Source organism: Petaurus breviceps, unplaced genomic scaffold (assembly GCF_028583685.1).
Source record: "Petaurus breviceps papuanus isolate PSGF00001 unplaced genomic scaffold, PetGlider_PUasm1.0 183, whole genome shotgun sequence".
In the NCBI taxonomy this organism is placed as follows: domain Eukaryota; kingdom Metazoa; phylum Chordata; class Mammalia; order Diprotodontia; family Petauridae; genus Petaurus; species Petaurus breviceps.
The window spans coordinates 19,271,043-19,289,606 of NW_027185791.1; the positions used below are offsets into that span (position 1 = coordinate 19,271,043).

Genomic DNA, 18,564 nt, shown 5'->3' on the forward strand with positions numbered 1-18,564 from the left:
TTTCCCTGTTTACCTTCTCATGCTTCTCTTGCTTCTTGTATCTGAATGTCAAATTTTCTATTCAACTCTGGTTTTTTCAGCAAGAATGCTTGAAAGTCCTCTATTCCACTGAATGACCATATTTTCCCCTGAAACATGATTCTCAGTTTTGCTGGGTAGGTGATTCTTGGTTTTAATCCCAGCTCCTTTGACCTCCAGAATATCATATTCCAAACCCTTTGATCCCTCAGTGCAGAAGCTGCCAGATCCTGGGTTATCCTGATTGTGTTTCCATAATATTCAAATTGTTTCTTCCTGGCTGCTTGTAATATTCTCTCCTTAATCTGGGAATTCCAGAACCTGGCTATAATATTTCTAGGAGTTTTGTTTTTGGGATCTTTTTCAGGAGGTGATCGGTGGATTCTTTCAACCTCTATTTTGCCCTCTGGTACTAAAGCATCAGGGCAGTTTTCTTTGAGAACTTCCTGGAGGATGATTTCTAGGTTCTTACTTTGATCATGGCTTTCAGGTAGTCCAATAATTTTAAAATTATCTCTCCTGGATCTATTTTCCAGGTCAGTGGTTTTTCCCATGAGATATTTCACATTGCCTTCTATTCTATTATTTGTTTGGATCTGTTTAACAGCATCTTGATTTCTCATAAAGTCATTAGCTTCCATTTGCTCCAATCTAATTCTGAAGCAATGATTCTCCTCAGTGAGCTTTTGAGATTCTTTTTCCATCTGGCAAATTTTGCTTTTTAAGGCATTCTTCCCCTCATTGCCTTTTTGAGCCTCTTTTGCCATTTGAGTCAGTCTGTTTTTTAAGGTGTTATTTTCCTCAGTCAGGCTGTTGACTCTCATTTCATAATTTTCTTGCATTGTTCTCATTTCTCTTCCCAGTTTTTCCTCCACTTCTCTTATCTGCTTCTTAAGGTCCTCTATGGCCTGTAACCAGCTTGTATTTTCCTTTGAAGCTTTTGGTTCAGGAGTTCTGACTTCACTGTCTTCCTCCTGTTCCATGCTTTGCTCCTTTTTGTCCCCAAAATAGGAGTCTAATGTTGGAATCTTTTGTCTGCTTTGTTTTCTTTGCCTGGTCATGTTGCCCCTCAGGTCACTTGACCCCTGGGCTTTTTGCCACAGTAGGACTCTGCCACCAGGCAGGGGAGGTTTTGTCCCAAACGCTGGGGTTTTCTCAGCTGCCAGAAGTATTAGATGGGTGCCTTCTCTGAGGTCTCCACATGCTCTGGCAAGCTGGACACACACCCCAGGACCTCCACCCTAGACTGCAATCCAGATCCAAGAGGGTTAAAGCAAGAGCAATTACCCCTCAGACTGGTGCTTGGTCCCCCTACACTCTGCAGGCCAGGAGTTGAAGCCGCCACATGGGGCTGGCTGGCTGTGCCAGTGTCTCAGCGGCTTCTCGCCCCAAGGGTAAAAGCCAGGCACTCCCACTTACTGGGTCCCAAAGTCAAGACCGCACTGACCTCTCACTTTGTCCTTTGCATTTATGTGTGGATAAATCTGGAAACAGCCACAGTTGCTGTTGATCTGGAGTCCCTCCAGCAGGTGGCTGGTCAGGCCCACCCTGGGGCTAAAGCCTCAGCTGTGGGGCTGGGCTAGTCTCCCAGAGGGCTGCACTGGATTCCTGCCAGCCTGCAAGGCTGTTCTCAGCAGGAGGTTAGCTTCTCTGTGTCATTTTGTGGGTTCTGCAGCTCCAAAGTTTGTTTAGAGTCCCTTTTTTACATGGATTGGGGAAGGTGGAAGTCAGAGCACAGTGGAGGTCCTGCTTCTACTTCGCCATCTTGGCTCCACCCCCGAACAATTTGCTTTTTAAAAATTCAATTTTATTTTTCCAGTTCTGAATCTTCTCTCTTCCACTTCCCATTGTTTTATCCACTGAAAAAGTGAGAAAAACAAAATCCATTACAAATATGTAGAGTCAAGTAACACAAGTTACTGTATTAGCTTTGTTAAAAAAAAAAAACACTTCAGTCAGCACTCACAGTCCATCACTTCTCTGTATGGACATATTAATATGTTTCATCATGAGTGTGTAGGAACTGTACTTGATGATGGTGTTGATCAGAATTCCTAAGTCTTTCAAAGTTGTTTCTCATTGCAATGTTGTTGCTTTAATAAATTTTCTCCTTATTTTGCCCACTTCATTTTATATCAGTTCATATGAGTCTTCAGAGGTTTCTCTGAAATAATTCCCTTCATCATTTCTTCTAGCACAATAGTATTTTATCACACACATGCACCATAACTTGTTTAAAGTTGGTTACCACTAGGGAATTACCCCACCCTCACCCCCATGTTTCTAATATTTTGCCTCCAGGAAAAGAGCTACCATAAATTTTTTTTGTATGAATGGGTTCTTTTCCTCTTTCTTTGATATCTTTGGAGTATAAACCTATTTAAAGTGTCACCAGGTCAAGAAAAAGTATTCTACAATCTGCTTCTGCTTCTTTACTAGTAGTTCACTCCTTAATCTCTTGCATTCTGGCTTCCATGCTCACTACTCAACTGAAACCACTCTTCAATGTGGTCATTATTGACCTACCAGCTACCAGATCAATGGTCTTTTCTCTGCTGTCAATTAGCTGTTGACCCTAATGTTGCATTTGAAATGGTCGACCGTACTCTCGTTCTTTTCAATTTCCCCTCCTTTGGCTTTCAAGGATATGACACTTTCCTGATTCTCTTTCTTATCTTTTTCTCTCTCTTTCTCTTTCATTTTATCTTTTTCTTCTTAAATCCTTTTTTAATGATTTGTCTGTTTCCTTTATTTCTCCTTTCTCCTTTTTCACCCTTATTTTGGGTAGTAGACTCTTTTTATTTTAATTAAAGTTTCCCTTTTATTATAGACCCCAAAATACAAAACTCATTCCAAGGCTTCAATTTAGATTGACATCACTGAATATGGTCCATTTTCTCACTTTTCCGGTAGTTGTCATCACAGCATTACCTGAATAATGACTTTTGTCTTGATATGCTTCCTTCCCAAGAAGAATACTTTGCCTACAGTGGATTTAAAGCTTATCACAGTTGAAGTTAACAGAGTCTAGTTTTTTTTTTCCATTTTCACCTCAAGCCACCCTTTTAAAGCATGATTATCATTTCTTTGTATGTTAATCAATATAGTCTTTAAGAAGCTGCATTCAATTGATACTTAATTCACATAAATTAAAATTATATTCTATTGACAGCTCATACAAAGGAAAAATGTACCATTCTCATGTGATTATTTTCTTTTTCAACTCTACCTTTCTTCCACAAGCAACCTTAGGTATACTACTTAACTAGTGTGAAAACTTTTAGCTTAACATATATTTTATACTCACACCATTTAACTTTATTACCAAGTTGTAACCAGTCATCTAAAAGCAGCACAAAGTTTGTAACCTGTCCAGTCCCTAGATTTACTTTGTGAAATGTATGACTCAGATGTATCTTACTGATCATATGTTTGAAATACATTTTTAAAACTACTAGTCATAAAAATGTGAGTCATTTAAATAGTAACATGGAACACATGTACCACAGACCTTACACAACAGGTTTTAAAATGCTTATTGTAAACAAGAGATAAGAGTTCACTCACTTAGATATTTGAAATACAACTTTATTATGATCTAAAAAAAAGGGAATTGGAATGATAGTAACAAACAAGATTCACCACTGGATATTGGGGTGGGACCACAGCAGTCTTATACTTGAGATTCAAGGGGACATAATTGTGGCCCAAAACAGCTAAGGACACAGGTCCAAAATATGAATTAAACACACACACACACACGTGTGTGTGTGTGTGTGTGTGTATATGTATGTATTTAAACTGCTAAATTCACTCCAAAGCCTATTTATTTCCTTCAGCATCCCAAAGATTGAACACATGTTCTACTCAGCTGTATAATAAAGTGGCAAACACACTACACACTGACATCACAGCACAGTTGCCTATAAAACTAGCCTTCTGTTGCTGGGCTCTAGCTTCATTCCCTTGCAGGTCATCATCTTCATCAGGGAGTGCAGCTGTGTGAGTGTAAGCCTGCATCAGGACTCCGGCAGAAGCCAGCAGCAGGCAGATCCTGAGAGAGAAGGAGGAACCCAGGAGTTCAGAATCCAGACCCAGGGCAATATAAGGACTGTGCAGCAAGGCAAGAGCACTGAATGTGTTTTCTTGGTTTGGGACCCAGGGGGAGGATGGAGTTGTGTCTATGTTGTTTGGGAGGAAGTGTTGTGGACCCCCAAGGACTCCACCCTGTTGGTTTGGCTGTTCAGCCACCCCTCAGGACTTGGAAGTGGGGGCTGGAGCAGTGTTAAAACTGCACCTGAGAGTGCCAGGAGGAAGTCTGCAAGGGCAGCTTGGGGAGAAGGACACACCCCCAAGAAGGACTTTCTTTGGACATTTTTGTTTTGCATCAAGGGGATTATAATGTTATATATTTTGTATTAAAGACCCTGTGGCTTCTCTGGTAATGAATGAGTTATGTTATGTATCTTGCAAATGGGATGTGTTTATTTTGTGGGGATTATGTTGTACTTGAGAGATGTTCATGCAAATTCAGATATAAGTTGCCTGTGTAATAGGCATGAAAGATCTTGGGGCTTAATGTAATGGTAAGGGAATCTGAAGATCTTCCCTGCCCCCTTAATAAGCCTAAGGGAATTTGAGGACCTTTCCTGATTTGAAAATATCCTCTTCCCCCTAATAGGCTGAATGTGGTCACTGTGGAGCCTGTGGTGTGAGGAGCTTGCTGAAGGGTGGATCAGAGACCACAGGAGAAACTTGTTTAGGGGAGGCTTGTTTTTCCAGAAAGGTCCACATCTTGTTACTTTGTAATTAAGCAGTGGATCCAGAGAATTGTGATGTTCTCTGACCCTGGAGAAGGCTATATACACCTCTGAAGTGAGGTTTTGCTTTGGGGCTCACTCATGGGAAGAGTTATATGATTTGACCAGATGAGATTCTGGGCAGCCGTTGACCCTCTCCCCCCCCCCTTTGAAAAAACACAAATGTTGGTGCTTCTTTCTGGTGATTAGCTGTATGTGTATAATGGTCAAACAGCTGGAAGCCCTGTCTGTTTGTCTGTTTAATTGTGTTATTTTCTGTCTGTATTTTTTGTCTGCTTGTAATTTCTGTTTGAATTCTCTGAAGTTCAGGGTGCTGACTTTTCCCCTAAACTAAGTGAATGACATATGTTTGATTAAAGTAAGATTGTTAAGCCCTTTTGAGTTGCTTTCCTTTAGAAAAGCAGATCAAAGAACCTGTGCTAGCAGCCCTCCTGGCTATGCTAGAGTGCTTGCTGTTACACTGAGAAATTGATAAGTCCCACTCATCCTGTGCTCCCAGTGCTGGACCCACGATAACCTCTGGAGGTGCAAAAGCAGGCCAGGCAACAAACTCCAAATTAGGGTCTCGAATCCATTTTCTAGCAAGCCAAAGGAAGGGCTCCTCAAAGTTGTAGTTACTCTTGGTTGAGATGTCACGGTGCTGGAGATTCTTCTTCCTGTAGAAGACAATTGATTTCACCTTGACTATTCTGTCCTTAATATCCACTTTGTTGTCACACAATTATAGAAATATTTTCACATACTCATACTAGATCTCTATGCCAATTAGGTACATTCTTCTTCTTCTTTTTTCTTTTAAAGCAATCAGGGTTAAGTAACTTGCTCAAGGTTACACGGACAGTTATTTCTCGGTGTGGTGCTAAGTGTCTGAGCCCGGATTTGATCCCCAGGCCATCCTGACACTGTAGCTGGTGCTCTTACTCGCTGAACCACCTGGCCGCCCCTAGGTACATTCTTGCAAGTAATTCAATGTTACATCAAATATTTTAATGGCACACTGAACTTTAATATAATGACCATGTCTCACGCCACCACATTTCTCTTGGCCAGCTATATCCCATCTATAAAATTTAATAGGACCTCTGCTAGTATGGAACATGAGAGGATAGACCTCAATACCCAGGGTGGCTACATGCTTCTTCTAAAATTCACCAGTCAAGTGACATTTTGTAACTGTGTTTTTTCCAGTACCTCCATATACAACTAATACAAGTTTGAACTGCACTTGGGGTTCTCCTTGGGTGGCCATCAAGATGGGTGTTCCAGAAGCTTCTCCATCTCTGCCTAACTGAACCTAGTATACTCTTAAATTAAGGGGTATGCTGGGAAAGCTTAACAAATGGATCTCTAGTGGAAAAAAGGACAAGATATATTTTTAAGCTTGATCTGCATTAACACTTTATCTCATCATGGACAACCAACAAAATGATATGTCCATTCCTGATGTGAGGAATTTGCTGATTTCAGAGGTGTGAAATGCTCACACTGAAAATTTAAACAATGGCTCTTGAAAGCCAGTTTCAGGTGGCACCAAAGCATCCTTCCCAAATTCAACACCACTTTCTCTTTTTTCTTTCCCTTGGATATCTCATTCACTTTCATGGCTTCAATGACTATATGTATAAAGATGATTCCCAAATCTATCGGTTCCTCATCAATCAGTCAACAAGCATTTATTATCTACTTGCTATATGCCAAGCACTGTGCTAAGCAAGTCAACCACTCCCCTAATCTCCATTCCTACATTTCCATCTGCTTGCTAGATATTTCTACTTAGATAGGCTCCAGGTTTCTCAAAGTAATTATGCTGAAAATTGAACTGAGAGGTAGCATGACATAGGGGCGAAATGACTGCATTGATGCTAAGGAATCTAGGTCCAATCTTTTGTTTGGGGTGGGGGGAAATTACATAACCCTAACCCCTCTGGTCTTCAGTTTTCCTCCATTGTTTCATCTAGGCAACAAAGCAGTTGGACTAGATGGTCTCTAAAGTCAAGATGGTGCTGTTGAAGAGCCCTAGGCCAAGAGTTAGAAAGGCTTGAGTTCAAATGTGGCCTCAGACACTTCCTAACTGTCTGACCCTGGTCAAGTAGCCTGCCTCAGTTTCCTCAACTGTAAAATGGACAAATCCTAGCAGCTACATCTCAAGTTTGATGTAAAGATCAAATGATTTAATATTTATAAAGTGGTTAACACAATGTATAGCACATAGTTGTCATTCATCCTCTGTACTTGAAGATGACCAAGGACATCACAATGTTGGGACTAAGGTGCTGTGTGTTGCACTGTGACTGATGTAGCACCAATGCAATATTTACAGCACCCAAGATAATGATAAAGATCGTGACTATAAGTCTTGCATGATGTTCAAACACAAAATATGCCAGATTCTCCAGATAGAGGATAGAACTGAAGGATTTATTTAGACACCAGAACATAGTACCAAAGATATTCAGAAGCCACAATAACACTGAGAGCCACAGCATCCTTCAGCCTTCCCACAAACTAATACAAGATCAATATTTACTCACAAAACTCTCTATCTCCTTGCCTGTGCTCCTCTGGGAATATGTTATGTTAGGGATTGTGGCAGAGGGCAAGAAAGTTTCTCATCGCTGTCCCAGTAGCAGATTGGGAGCTTAGACTTAATTTCAAGAAACATTCCTACTTGTGAAACTTAATTCATGGGATCTTTTCTTTGTGAAGTCTAAACTTAAAAAAAAAACTAAATTCAATATTTCAAGATCTGTGGTTTCAATGGAGTACTAGCACTCCCTCTTCCAATGCAGAACCCCAGCTCCATACCTTAGTAGATGGTGTCAGGAAATGCTGTGCAAAAAAAAAAAAAGAAGAAAAAAATCATTACTTGGCCACCAACCTCTTGGTGATTAGACTTACCATACAATTTGGCTGGTCTACAGTCACCAGAGCCTGTTGCCAGACTCAGTCTTAACTTCTTGGTAGAATGTTTAAGAATTGGCACTTGGCTGGCATAACTTTGAGAACCCAGGATCATTTCCACTCCATTTCTGAATGTGAAAAAGGGAGCTTCAAAATAAAATACTACATCTCGTTCAAAGTCATATAATCTGTCACTTCTATGGTGTAGGATATGGTTTCTTCACCTATTTTGTGTCATGAGATCTCTTTGGCAATCTAGTGAAGTTTTTAGAACACTTTTTGAAATAACGTTTTAAAGTGTATAAGATACAATACATAGAATTACAAAGCAGACCAATTACACTGAAATAAATGCAGAAGTATTTTCTAAAACAAGTTTCTGAATCCCCGGAAATCTGCTTCTAGAATCCCCAGTGTGGGCACTCCCTGTCATTAAAGATCACAGCCACTGCTGTGATTCTTTGTAGGTGGTTGGAGGAGGTGTTACCCAAACAAACCATCATCACTGGGGGCCAGTCTTCTAGACATGGGTGAAGCCTTTCGAATTTAGTTAGTTCCTCATATGAAAGATGCAGAGCCCATTGTGGCCCAGTCAGTTCAGCAGAAACTGCGCAGAGGTTTTTCTTCTCTCATTGGCCTAGTTTTTAACTTTAAGGTCACCTCCATTCCATGTGTAGTACACTGGGTGTAGCTCGGCGCCGCGTCCCTCCCTCTCCCTCCCTGCTCCCGCTGCCGCTCCTGCCCATAACGGTTCCTGAGTGCCCCCGCCCCCATCCCCATCCTCCCTCCCTCCTCCTCTTCCTCCTCCGCCACCGCCCCAGCCCCTCCCGCGCCCCTTCCCTCCCAGCCTGGCACCAGCCTTGGCTTCCTCAGTCTCTTCTCCCTAAGAGGTGAGGGCAGCGCCAGCTGCGGTAAAATCCAGATCGGGACAGCAGCGCCATGATCGAATACGTCAAGCTACAGTAACATCTTCATATGCAGATAGTGCAAGTGGAACTGTTGGATGGATACAAAATGGAGACACAAAGTAAAGAGACCGACCTGGACAGCGTTTTCTGTCAGTTTCCTGAATTGTCTCCAGCTGCTCAACAGAACCGCGGTGTTTCACATGCAGCCCCAGCTCACGCTGCAAAAAAGGGATCTGGGTCCCCTTCACGTAGAAAACCCAGCTGTGTGAAGGAAGCAGAGAAACTGCAAGGAAAACGTGAGGAAAGGAGGCACAGCAGCAAGACCCCAGGAAAAAAAGAGCCCAGCAGGTTGATGCTACAAACCAAATTAGGAAATCCCGTGTACGATCAGAGACTTCAGAGGAAGCTTGGGTTCTAGACCACTTACAACAGCAGATCCTATTGATGAACATAGGATATGGGTTTGTGTAAGGAAACGACCGGGCAGAAAAAAAGAGCCGGCAATGACAGACTTGGGGATCACGATCCCTAGGAAAGATGTTACAGTGGTACATGAACCAAAACAGAAGGTGGCCTTCATGAGGTGCCTAGAGAACCAAACATTTCCTTTTGACTGCACCTTTGATGACTCAGCTCCTAATGAAATGACTGACAGCTAGAGCATTAGTAGAAACCATATCTGGGGATGGCCACATGCTTTGCTTATGGTCAAAGAGGCAATGGGACCATGGGTGGTGACTTTTCAGGAAAGAATCAAGATTGTTCTAAAGGAATATATATATATATATATATATATATATATATATATATATATATATATATATATACTAGCAGCTGAAGATGTCTTTTTCATGCTAAAGAAACTAAACTATAAGAAGTTTGAACTCCAAGGATATGTAACCTTTTTAGAAATTTCTAGTGGAAAGGTATTTGACTTGGTTAATAGGAAGACAAAACTGAGAGGGTTAGAGGATGGTAAACAGCAAGTTCAACTTGTGGGATTACAATAGCTCCAGGTTAAATGTGTTGAAGATGTCCTGAAGCTCATTGAAATAGGCAACAGCTGCACAGCGTCTGGGCAGACCTCTACAAATGCACATTCACCATGGAGAAGTGCAGTCTTTTAAATTATCCTCAGATAGGGGCGGCCAGGTGGCTCAGCAGAGCACCGGCTCCAGTGTCGGGATGACCTGGATCAAATCCAGGCTCAGATACTCAGCACCACACCCAGAAATAACTGGTCGTGTAACCTTGAGCAAGTTACTTAACCCCGGTGGCTTAAAAAATAAATAAATAAATAAATTATCCTCAGAAGGAAAGGAAAATCACATGGCAAATTTTCTCTCATTGATTTGGCTGGAAATGAAAGAGGAGCAGATTCTTCTAGTGCAGAAAGGCAAACTCAGCTTGCAGGTACTGAAATTAATTTTAAAAAAAAAAGCCTTTTAGCCCTCTAGGCATGCATCAGAGCCTCAGGTAGAAATAAACCTCATACTCTCTTCAGAGCGAGTAAACTCACTGGGGGGCTAAGAGATTCATTCATAGGAGAAAACTCCCACACATGCGTGATTGTTACCATCTCTCCAGGGATAGTATCCTGTGAAAACTCTCTTAACACATTAAGCTATGCAAATAGGGTAGAAGAATTGACTGTAGATCTCGTTGCTGCTGCTATCTGTCTGTCCAATTATGCATCATCCTCCAAACCACATGGATGATTTAGACGCAGTGGGGAGTTCACCGCAGAGAGATGAGCTCAGCTCGTTTGGGAACAAAATGAAGAAGAGGTTTCTCCACAGTTATTCACTTTTCATGAAGCTGTCTCTCAGATGGAAGAAATGGAATAGCAAGTTGTAAATCACTGGGTAGTCTTCCAGGAATCTGTTCGATGCCTAGATGAAAAAGTCCCCCTAGAAATTACTGAAGTGGACTATGGTGTAGCTTCATGTGCGACAGAGCTTGAAGAGATTCTTGAACAAAAGAGAGACATTCTTCCTGACTTCGAGATAAAGTGAAATCTTTTCTTGCAGCCCCACAGGAAGAGCTGGCCAGCAGACAGGTGGATCCAGAGACCATGAGCCCTTTAAAAGAGGCACTTGCAGCTAAAGGATCCCGGGAGCCCTCCATACTCTAACATTTATTACTTTGGCATTTGAACATTTAAAAACTTTTTAAAGTGTCTGTGCAAATATTCTGCTCTTCACCAGAATGACGTTTCAATTGGTGTGAAACATTCCTTTGTCTACAAAATGCTTTCTAGTGCATGTGGCACAACCAAACAAAATTGGGATTTGTGCCGCATTTTGTTTAATGTTTCATTTACTCAAATTGTGAAGTTTATATTTAGAGATCCTTGCCAATTTTTTTTATAATAAAGTAAGACTGTGGACTTTAAAGAAAAAAAGCTACAGATTTTAATTTCAACTGTTCAATTTTCCTACAAAAACCAACAGAGCCCTTTTAAATTGTACTGTACTTGTCCCTTCCTAGAGACAACTGTGTGCCTTGATTAAGGTTATTATCCTAAATTTCCTCTTTATGAAGCACAGTCTTAACAAATGACATTCCTTATTTGTCAGTGTGAAAAAAAGAAACTAGGATTTATTCTTGAAGGGCAGAATACCAGAGCTGAGATTTCTTGGGATTGGGAATCACTGAAGCATGCATGGGGAGTGTCATTTGCTGCACAGGCCACTGTGCACTGACTTCCCCAGTTAATGTCTGGTTGCTGGTGAGTGACTGAGCAAATCTAAAGGCGATGTATAAACACTCGTTACCAAAAAAGCAATTGAAAGTAGACAGAACCCTTTCAGCCCTGGATTCTCACAGTAGAAAACGTCCCCTCTAGTCTTAGCTTCTTCTAACTTATGTGTTTATTAAACCACTTAATTAGATTGCTGCTTTTTTTTTAAGCTGTTGCTCTCTGAAGAGCAGGCTAAGCTACCTGGGCAGGTTCCATAAGGACTTACTATTCCACATCAAAAGCAGAGGCCTAGTGATGAGCTCTCAGGTTGGTGTAGCCTGACCCGGCATCAGAATTGGCTCAAACTCATGTATGTGATATATCGTAATGGCAAGCAAAGAAGGATTTACCTCCTTTTTTCAGCTATTTAGTTGACTCCTTGTTTCTGTTCTTGCCCATGATCGTATCAAGTCTTTGTTGAGAAACAGAACTTGTGAACCCCACAATTTGTGAACCCTAGAACTTGTGAGCAACAGGAAGGGGAAGAGCTAATGACTATATATAAGGAGAGGCTCGAGCTGGAGACAGCAGAACTGAGAAAAGAAAAGAACCGAGAAGAGAGCAGAACTGAGGATTCTTGTGGTGGCAGAGTTGAGAAGGAGAAAACTGGTGTATCCAGGCACTCTATGTCGGTCTTCTCTGTTTGTGTTGGTGTTTGTTTGTGATACTTTGTACAGAAGCCCTGGGACCTCACTGAAAGCCCTGAAAGAGGAGTTTTGGGTTGTATGTGTTCAGAAGTCCTGGAGGAGGGATTCGGAGGATCCCGGGATTGTACTGACCATTTGTGTTGAGTTCTCAGACCTTGGTTGTGGGTCTCTGTTGATTTCACAGGCATATAGTGAATTGATGATGGTACAGGCAATGTGCATGAATGTTGTTTTGGCTCTGTTAAGCTTTGTCTTCTGAGAAACAGAACTTGAGGTGGACTGGAGCTTCAATATGAGATGGGAGCTGGATGAGGAACTGAGAGCTGCCTGCCTTTGAATCCAAGTGACAGTTGGGCATACAATCATATATACATACTCTATTTTTTGAGCAAGGAGGAATTGGAAGGTATATCATAATTCCAGTATTTTACAGGCTGGTAATCAGAAAGCTTGGTCTTACGAAAATAAGGGGAAAATAGTCTGGATTAGCAATTTCTGTCTTATTCTCCTTGCCCTTTCTCCCAGAAGTAGGGGTTAGCCTTAGCTATTAGTGCCATTTTCACTCTAGCTAAGAAGATAAGTCGCTAGGTCTCTATGATTACTGTGTCAGTGATCCTAAAAAAGGAAAAGGGGAAAAAACGCAGATCTTTTACTCCTTAAGGCACACCAGCACTATCAACCCCTATTTCCCCTAATGTGAAGAGTCAGAATTATCGGGCATCTCACCTGCAATTGCCAAATCATGTTATCAAGAGAGAGGTGAACTTCTAAGGTTTTGTGACTCTACTCTCCTCCCTGGCAGGTCTCCCTCTCCTGCCCTGCCCCTCCCCCAACCAAAATAAGCATCATCAGGAAAATGTAACACAAGAAAAGGAGGCAGACTGGCCATAGAGCTAGAAGGAAAAACAAGAGGTAGGGAGTGCAAGAAGTATATCTTTACTCTTCAAGTTATTAAAAAGAGCCAGAGGAAAGCATCTGATACTCACTGCATTATCTATGAGAAAATAGGATGAAGGGGTTGCCATCTGCATTGGTGAAGGGAGCACTCATATCAGTGGCATCCCGAATACATCACAATGTCATTTTCCCTTTCCCACTGCAACTTTTCTAGAACACTCCATAATATCTCCCTGTCTAGACTACTGTAATAACTTAGCCCTTCACAACCCGCTCCCCTCCTACCTTTCTAGTCTTCTTATATTCACTCCCATTTGCTCCAATCCAGTGACATTGTTTTCCTTGCTGTTTCTTGCATAAGACACTGTATCTCCCTCTGCTTCTGTTAAACTTGGACTCTCTTTAAAAAGGCCATACCCAAGGACCTAGAAGGCCATATGTGACCTTGAGGCCACAGATTCTCCCACCCCTGCCCTAAACCTATCCTTTTATCATGCATCCTAACCTTCTGGTCTGTGACCAGCATATCCATGACTCACCTGGGGGTCTCCAGAGCTCCTACCAAAGTCAAGTAAATAGCAAGCATTTATCGAAATACCTCCTTTGTGCCAGACACTGTTTTGAGTGCTTGGGATAAAATAAAGGTAAGGATAGTCTCAGGTCTTCGGATAGCTCACAGTCTAACTGGGTTATGTAAGGATGTCCTGTGAAGACTGACTGTTCCCTATGCCTGAAATTCTCCCCTTTCTCCTCTCTACCTCCTGGCTTTCCTAGCTTCCTTCAAGTCCTAACTAACATCTCATCTTTTACAGGAAACCTTTTTCCTTTCCTCTCATTTTGCATTTATTCTAATCTTTGTTCTAATCCAGGAGTTATTATTCTTGTATGTGTAATAGAGCCCTTTGGAAATCTAGTGAAGCCATGTACCCCTTCTCAGAATGTTTTTAAATGCATGAAAAACTATATCTAAGGTTTAAAAAGAAACCAATTATATTAAAATAGTATTCAAAATATTAAGAAAAAATGTCAAGGACCTCAGGTTAAGAACCCCTATAGACTGTTTATTATAATGTTCAGTTATTCCTTCTACATTGTGATTTTCCCCATCATGGTTTCAATATATCATGGGTTGGCATAAGAAATTAAATGGGAATTTTGAGGAAGTTTTGTGGAAGCCATAGATGACATGTAAAAGCCAATTGATGACACAGAAAAAGTTTAGAAACTCAGAAATGCATAAAATATGTGTATTGCATTGTATAATATAGCCTACAACCAAATACTTAACCAACCCAAAAGAAAAAAAATTCTGACTTCCCTGGTATGAAGGGAGGGCCAAAAAATTTCACATATGGGTGCCGTGCTCCCAACCCCACCCCCCTATGTGGAAGGGTTAACTACAACCTTTCATATTTTATCATGTTTGCTGCTCAATACATTTCCCAATGCTTCATTAAGAAATTAATAATGACTCATATATCATACGTAAATCTGATTGGCCAAATTCTTTTGACTTATTTCATTTCTTAGTCCCACTTATCTAAACATGGAAACTTTCTGTGTCTACTTTTTCAGTCGGAATCAAAGTATATTTTGACTCATAGGGTGCTGTTAAATTGTGAATAGAATTTCCCTACAACTCAGTCCCTTTTGCAAATGGTGCTAATTCATGAACTGTAGTCTTCTCTGTCATGGTCAGTTCACTCACATTCATCACTCTAAGCTGTGTGTGTGTGTGTGTGTGTGTGCCCCCGAGTAACACAGCTGGTTGATTTTCAGCATATTACAAACCAACTCCCCAAATTCAGTCATTTGCTGACTAAGGAGGGGCAGTGAGTCATATGCCCACTCAGAGCAAAGCTTCTTAGTCTTTTCATTTTCACAGACCCATTTAGCAATGAGGTGAGCCCTATCGTCTAGACCCCCTCTTGGAATAATGTTTTGAATGCATAGGAGTAGAAAAGAAATCAAAGATTAGTAAAGATAAAAGATACCATTTCTACCCCCCCCCATTGACCCCCTGAAATTTATCAATAAATTCCAGGTAAGAACTCTTAATTTAGGTAATACTTCTTTCTATTTTCTGGTTTCAAAATTTTATTTATAGAGGCAGTTAGGTGGCAGGGGAGAGACCACTGAACCTGGAGTCCTGAAGACAGTTCAAATGTGGCCTCAGACATTTGACTAGTTAGTTCCAAGACTGACCACTTAAATTCTGATTGCCTCAGTTTCCTCATCTGTAAAATGGGGATAATAATAATAATATTTCACCTCCAAGATTGTTGTAGGGGTAAAATAAGATATTTATAAAAGAGTTATGTAAACCTTAAAATCCTAAAAATTTTAGTACTTTTCCATTCCCATCACAGAAACTGGACCTGGGTTCAAATCCTGAATCTGTTAATTACTAGTTGTGTAACCTTGGCCAAGTCACCTAATTTTTTTTAATCAAATGCTTTATTAACTTCTGGTTTATATCATTCATTTCATTTCCATAAGATTTTGAGTTACAAATTTTCTCCCCAGTTTTCCCCTACCCACCACCCCAAAATAGTGATCAAACTGTATACTTCTCCTCCAACCTGCTCTCTCCCATATCTTCTCCCATCCCCCCTCTAACTTTCTAGTAGGGCACGGTGGATCTCTATGCTGCAGTGCCTGTATGTCTCGTTTCCCAGTTACGTGTAAAATAATATTAATAATAGTATATATATATTATATTTCAATATTTGATTTTAAAACTTTGAGCACCAGATTCATTCCCTTCCTCCCTTGTCACCCCCCCATCCCCCATTACTGAAAGGGAAGCAATTAGGTATAGGTTGTACATGTGTAGCTATGCAAAACATTTCCATAGTGGACATATTGTAAAAGACTGACTATATTTCCCTCCCTCCTATCCCACCTCCCACTTGCTCTATTCTCCATTTTGATCCTGTCCCTTTTCAAAAGTGGGTACTTCCAACTTCCCTCCCTCCCCAGACTGCCCTCACACCCATCATCACCCCTCTCATCCCCTTCCCCCCCCCAGTCTCCTGTAGGGAAAGATACCCTATTTAGTGTGTATGTCATTCCCTCCCTAAGCTAAATTCAATGAGAATAATATTGACCCATTCCCTTTGGGCTTCCTGTTCTCCATTGTAAGCATTTTCCCTTGCTTCTTCTATATGAAATAGTTTATCCCATTCTGTCTCTCCGCATCTCCTCTCATTATATTCCTCTCTCACCTCTTAATTTCATCTTTTAAGTATCATTCCTTCCTATTAAATTGGTCTAGTGCCCTCTATCTATGTATACCTGTATATACATATACACACATTCACATATGTATTCATACACCCATATACCCTCCTAAATAGACATATATATACATATACACATACACACATACATACATACACACACATTTCTATTCCCTTCAACTATTCTCCTACTGAGAAAAGTTTGTTAAGTTACAATTATCGTTTTTCCATGTAGGAACGTTAATAGTTCAACTTTGACAAGTTCCTTATGATTTCTTTTCCCTGTTTACCTTCTCATGCTTCTCTTGCTTCTTGTATCTGAATGTCAAATTTTCTATTCAACTCTGGTTTTTTCAAGAATGCCTGAAAGTCCTCTATTCCACTGAATGACCATATTTTCCCCTGAAACATGATACTCAGTTTTGCTGGATAGGTGATTCTTGGTTTTAATCCCAGCTCCTTTGACCTCCGGAATATCGAATTCCAAGCCCTTCGATCACTCAACATAGAAGCTGCCAGTTCCTGTGTCATCCTGATTGTGTTTCCACAGTATTCAAATTGTTTCTTCCTGGATGCTTTTAACATTTTCTCCTTGATCTGGGAATTCCAGAACCTGGCTATAGTATTCCTAGGAGTTTTCTTTTGGGGATCTTTTTCAGGAGGTGATAGGTGGATTCTTTCAACCTCCATTTTGCCTTCTGCTTCTAAAACATGAGGGCAAGGTTTCCTTGAGAATTTCTTGAAGGATGATATCTAGGTTCTTTTTCTGATCATAACTTTCAGGTAGTCCAATAATTTTTAAATTATCTCTCCTGGACCTATTTTCCAGGTCAATGGCTTTTCCAATGAGATATTTCACATTGCCTTCTATTTTTTCATTTGTTTGGATCTATTTTATAGTATTTTGATTTCTTACAAAGTCATTAATTTCCAATTGCTCCAATCTAATTTTGAAGGAGTTATTCTCTTCAGTGAGTTTTTGAAATTCCTTTTCTATCTGACAAATTCAACTTTTTAAGGCATTTTTCTCCTCATTGGCTTTTTGGGCCTCTTTTGCCATTTGAGTTAGTCTATTTTTTAAATTTATCTTTTAGTTTTATTTTTCTATTTTCTTTTTTTAATTAAATTTTATATTTATTTTTAGTTTACATCATTCATTTCCACAAGATTTTGAGTTACAAATTTTCTCCCTGTCTTTCCCCTACCCACCATGCCAAAACAGTGATCCCACTCTAGAGCCCCTCCCCTAATCTACTCTCTCCTATATCCTCCCGCATCTTCCCCCCAACTTTCCAGTAGGGCAAGATGGATCTTTATACCCCAGTGCCTGTATATCTTATTTCCCAGTAAAAAAAATAATAATAATGTATATTTTTTAAACATTTGATTTTAAAACTTTGAATTCCAGATTCTTTCCCTTCCTCCCTTGTCGCCCACCCTTACTGGGAAGATAAGCAATTCAATATAGGTTGTAGCTATGCAAAACATTTACATAGTGGATATATTGTGAAAGACTGACTATATTTCCCTCCATCCTATCCCTCCCCCAACTTGTTCTATTCTCTACTTTGACCCTGTCCCTTTTCAAAAGTATGTGCTTCTAACTTCCCACCCCCCAACCTGCCCTCCCTTCCATCATCCCCCCACTCATCCCCTTCCCCCTACTCTCCTGTAAGGAGAGATATCCTATTTAGTGTGCAGATCATTCCCTCCCTAAGCCAAATTCAATGAAAGTAAGGTTGACCCATTCCCTTTTGCCTTCCTGTTCTTCCCCTCCATTGTAATAGTTTTCCCTTGCCTCTTTTATATGAGATAATTTACTCCATTCTGTCTCTCCCCATCTCCTCTCATTATATTCCTGTCTCACCTCTCAATTTTACCTTTTAAGTATCATCCCTTCCTATTAAATTGGTCCTGTGCCCTCTGTCTATGCATACCTGTACATATATATACACACACTCACATATGTATTCATATGCCCATATACCTCCCATATAGACATATATGTATGCATATATATATATATATATATACATTTATATTCCCTTCAACTATTCTCATACTGAGAAAGGTTTCATTAAGTTACAATTAACATTTTTCCATGGAGGAATGTAAATAGTTCAAATTTGATAAGCTTCTTATGATTTCTGTTCCCTGTTTACCTTCTCTTCCTTCTTGTATCTGAATGTCAAATTTTCTATTCAACTCTGGTTTTTTCATTAAGAATGCTTGAAAGTCCCCTATTTCACTGAACGTCTATATTTCCCCCAGAAATATGATACTCAGTTTTGCTGGGTAGGTGATTCTTGGTTTTAATCCCAGCTCTTTTGCCCTCTAGAATATCTTATTCTAAGCCCTTCGATCCCTCAGTGTGGAAGCTGCCAGATC

At 40.4% G+C, this 18,564-nt stretch overlaps 3 pseudogenes; 2 read left to right on the forward strand and 1 right to left on the reverse strand.

Annotated features, from left to right (window-relative positions):
* Positions 1 to 3,885: 3,885 nt before the first annotated feature.
* LOC138160933 (GTP-binding nuclear protein Ran-like) lies at positions 3,886 to 6,087 on the reverse strand (annotated as a pseudogene).
* A 2,484-nt stretch (positions 6,088 to 8,571) lies between these two features.
* On the forward strand, positions 8,572 to 9,774 carry LOC138160934 (kinesin-like protein KIF2A pseudogene; annotated as a pseudogene).
* A 177-nt stretch (positions 9,775 to 9,951) lies between these two features.
* Positions 9,952 to 10,781, forward strand: LOC138160935 (kinesin-like protein KIF2A pseudogene; annotated as a pseudogene).
* Positions 10,782 to 18,564: the final 7,783 nt, after the last annotated feature.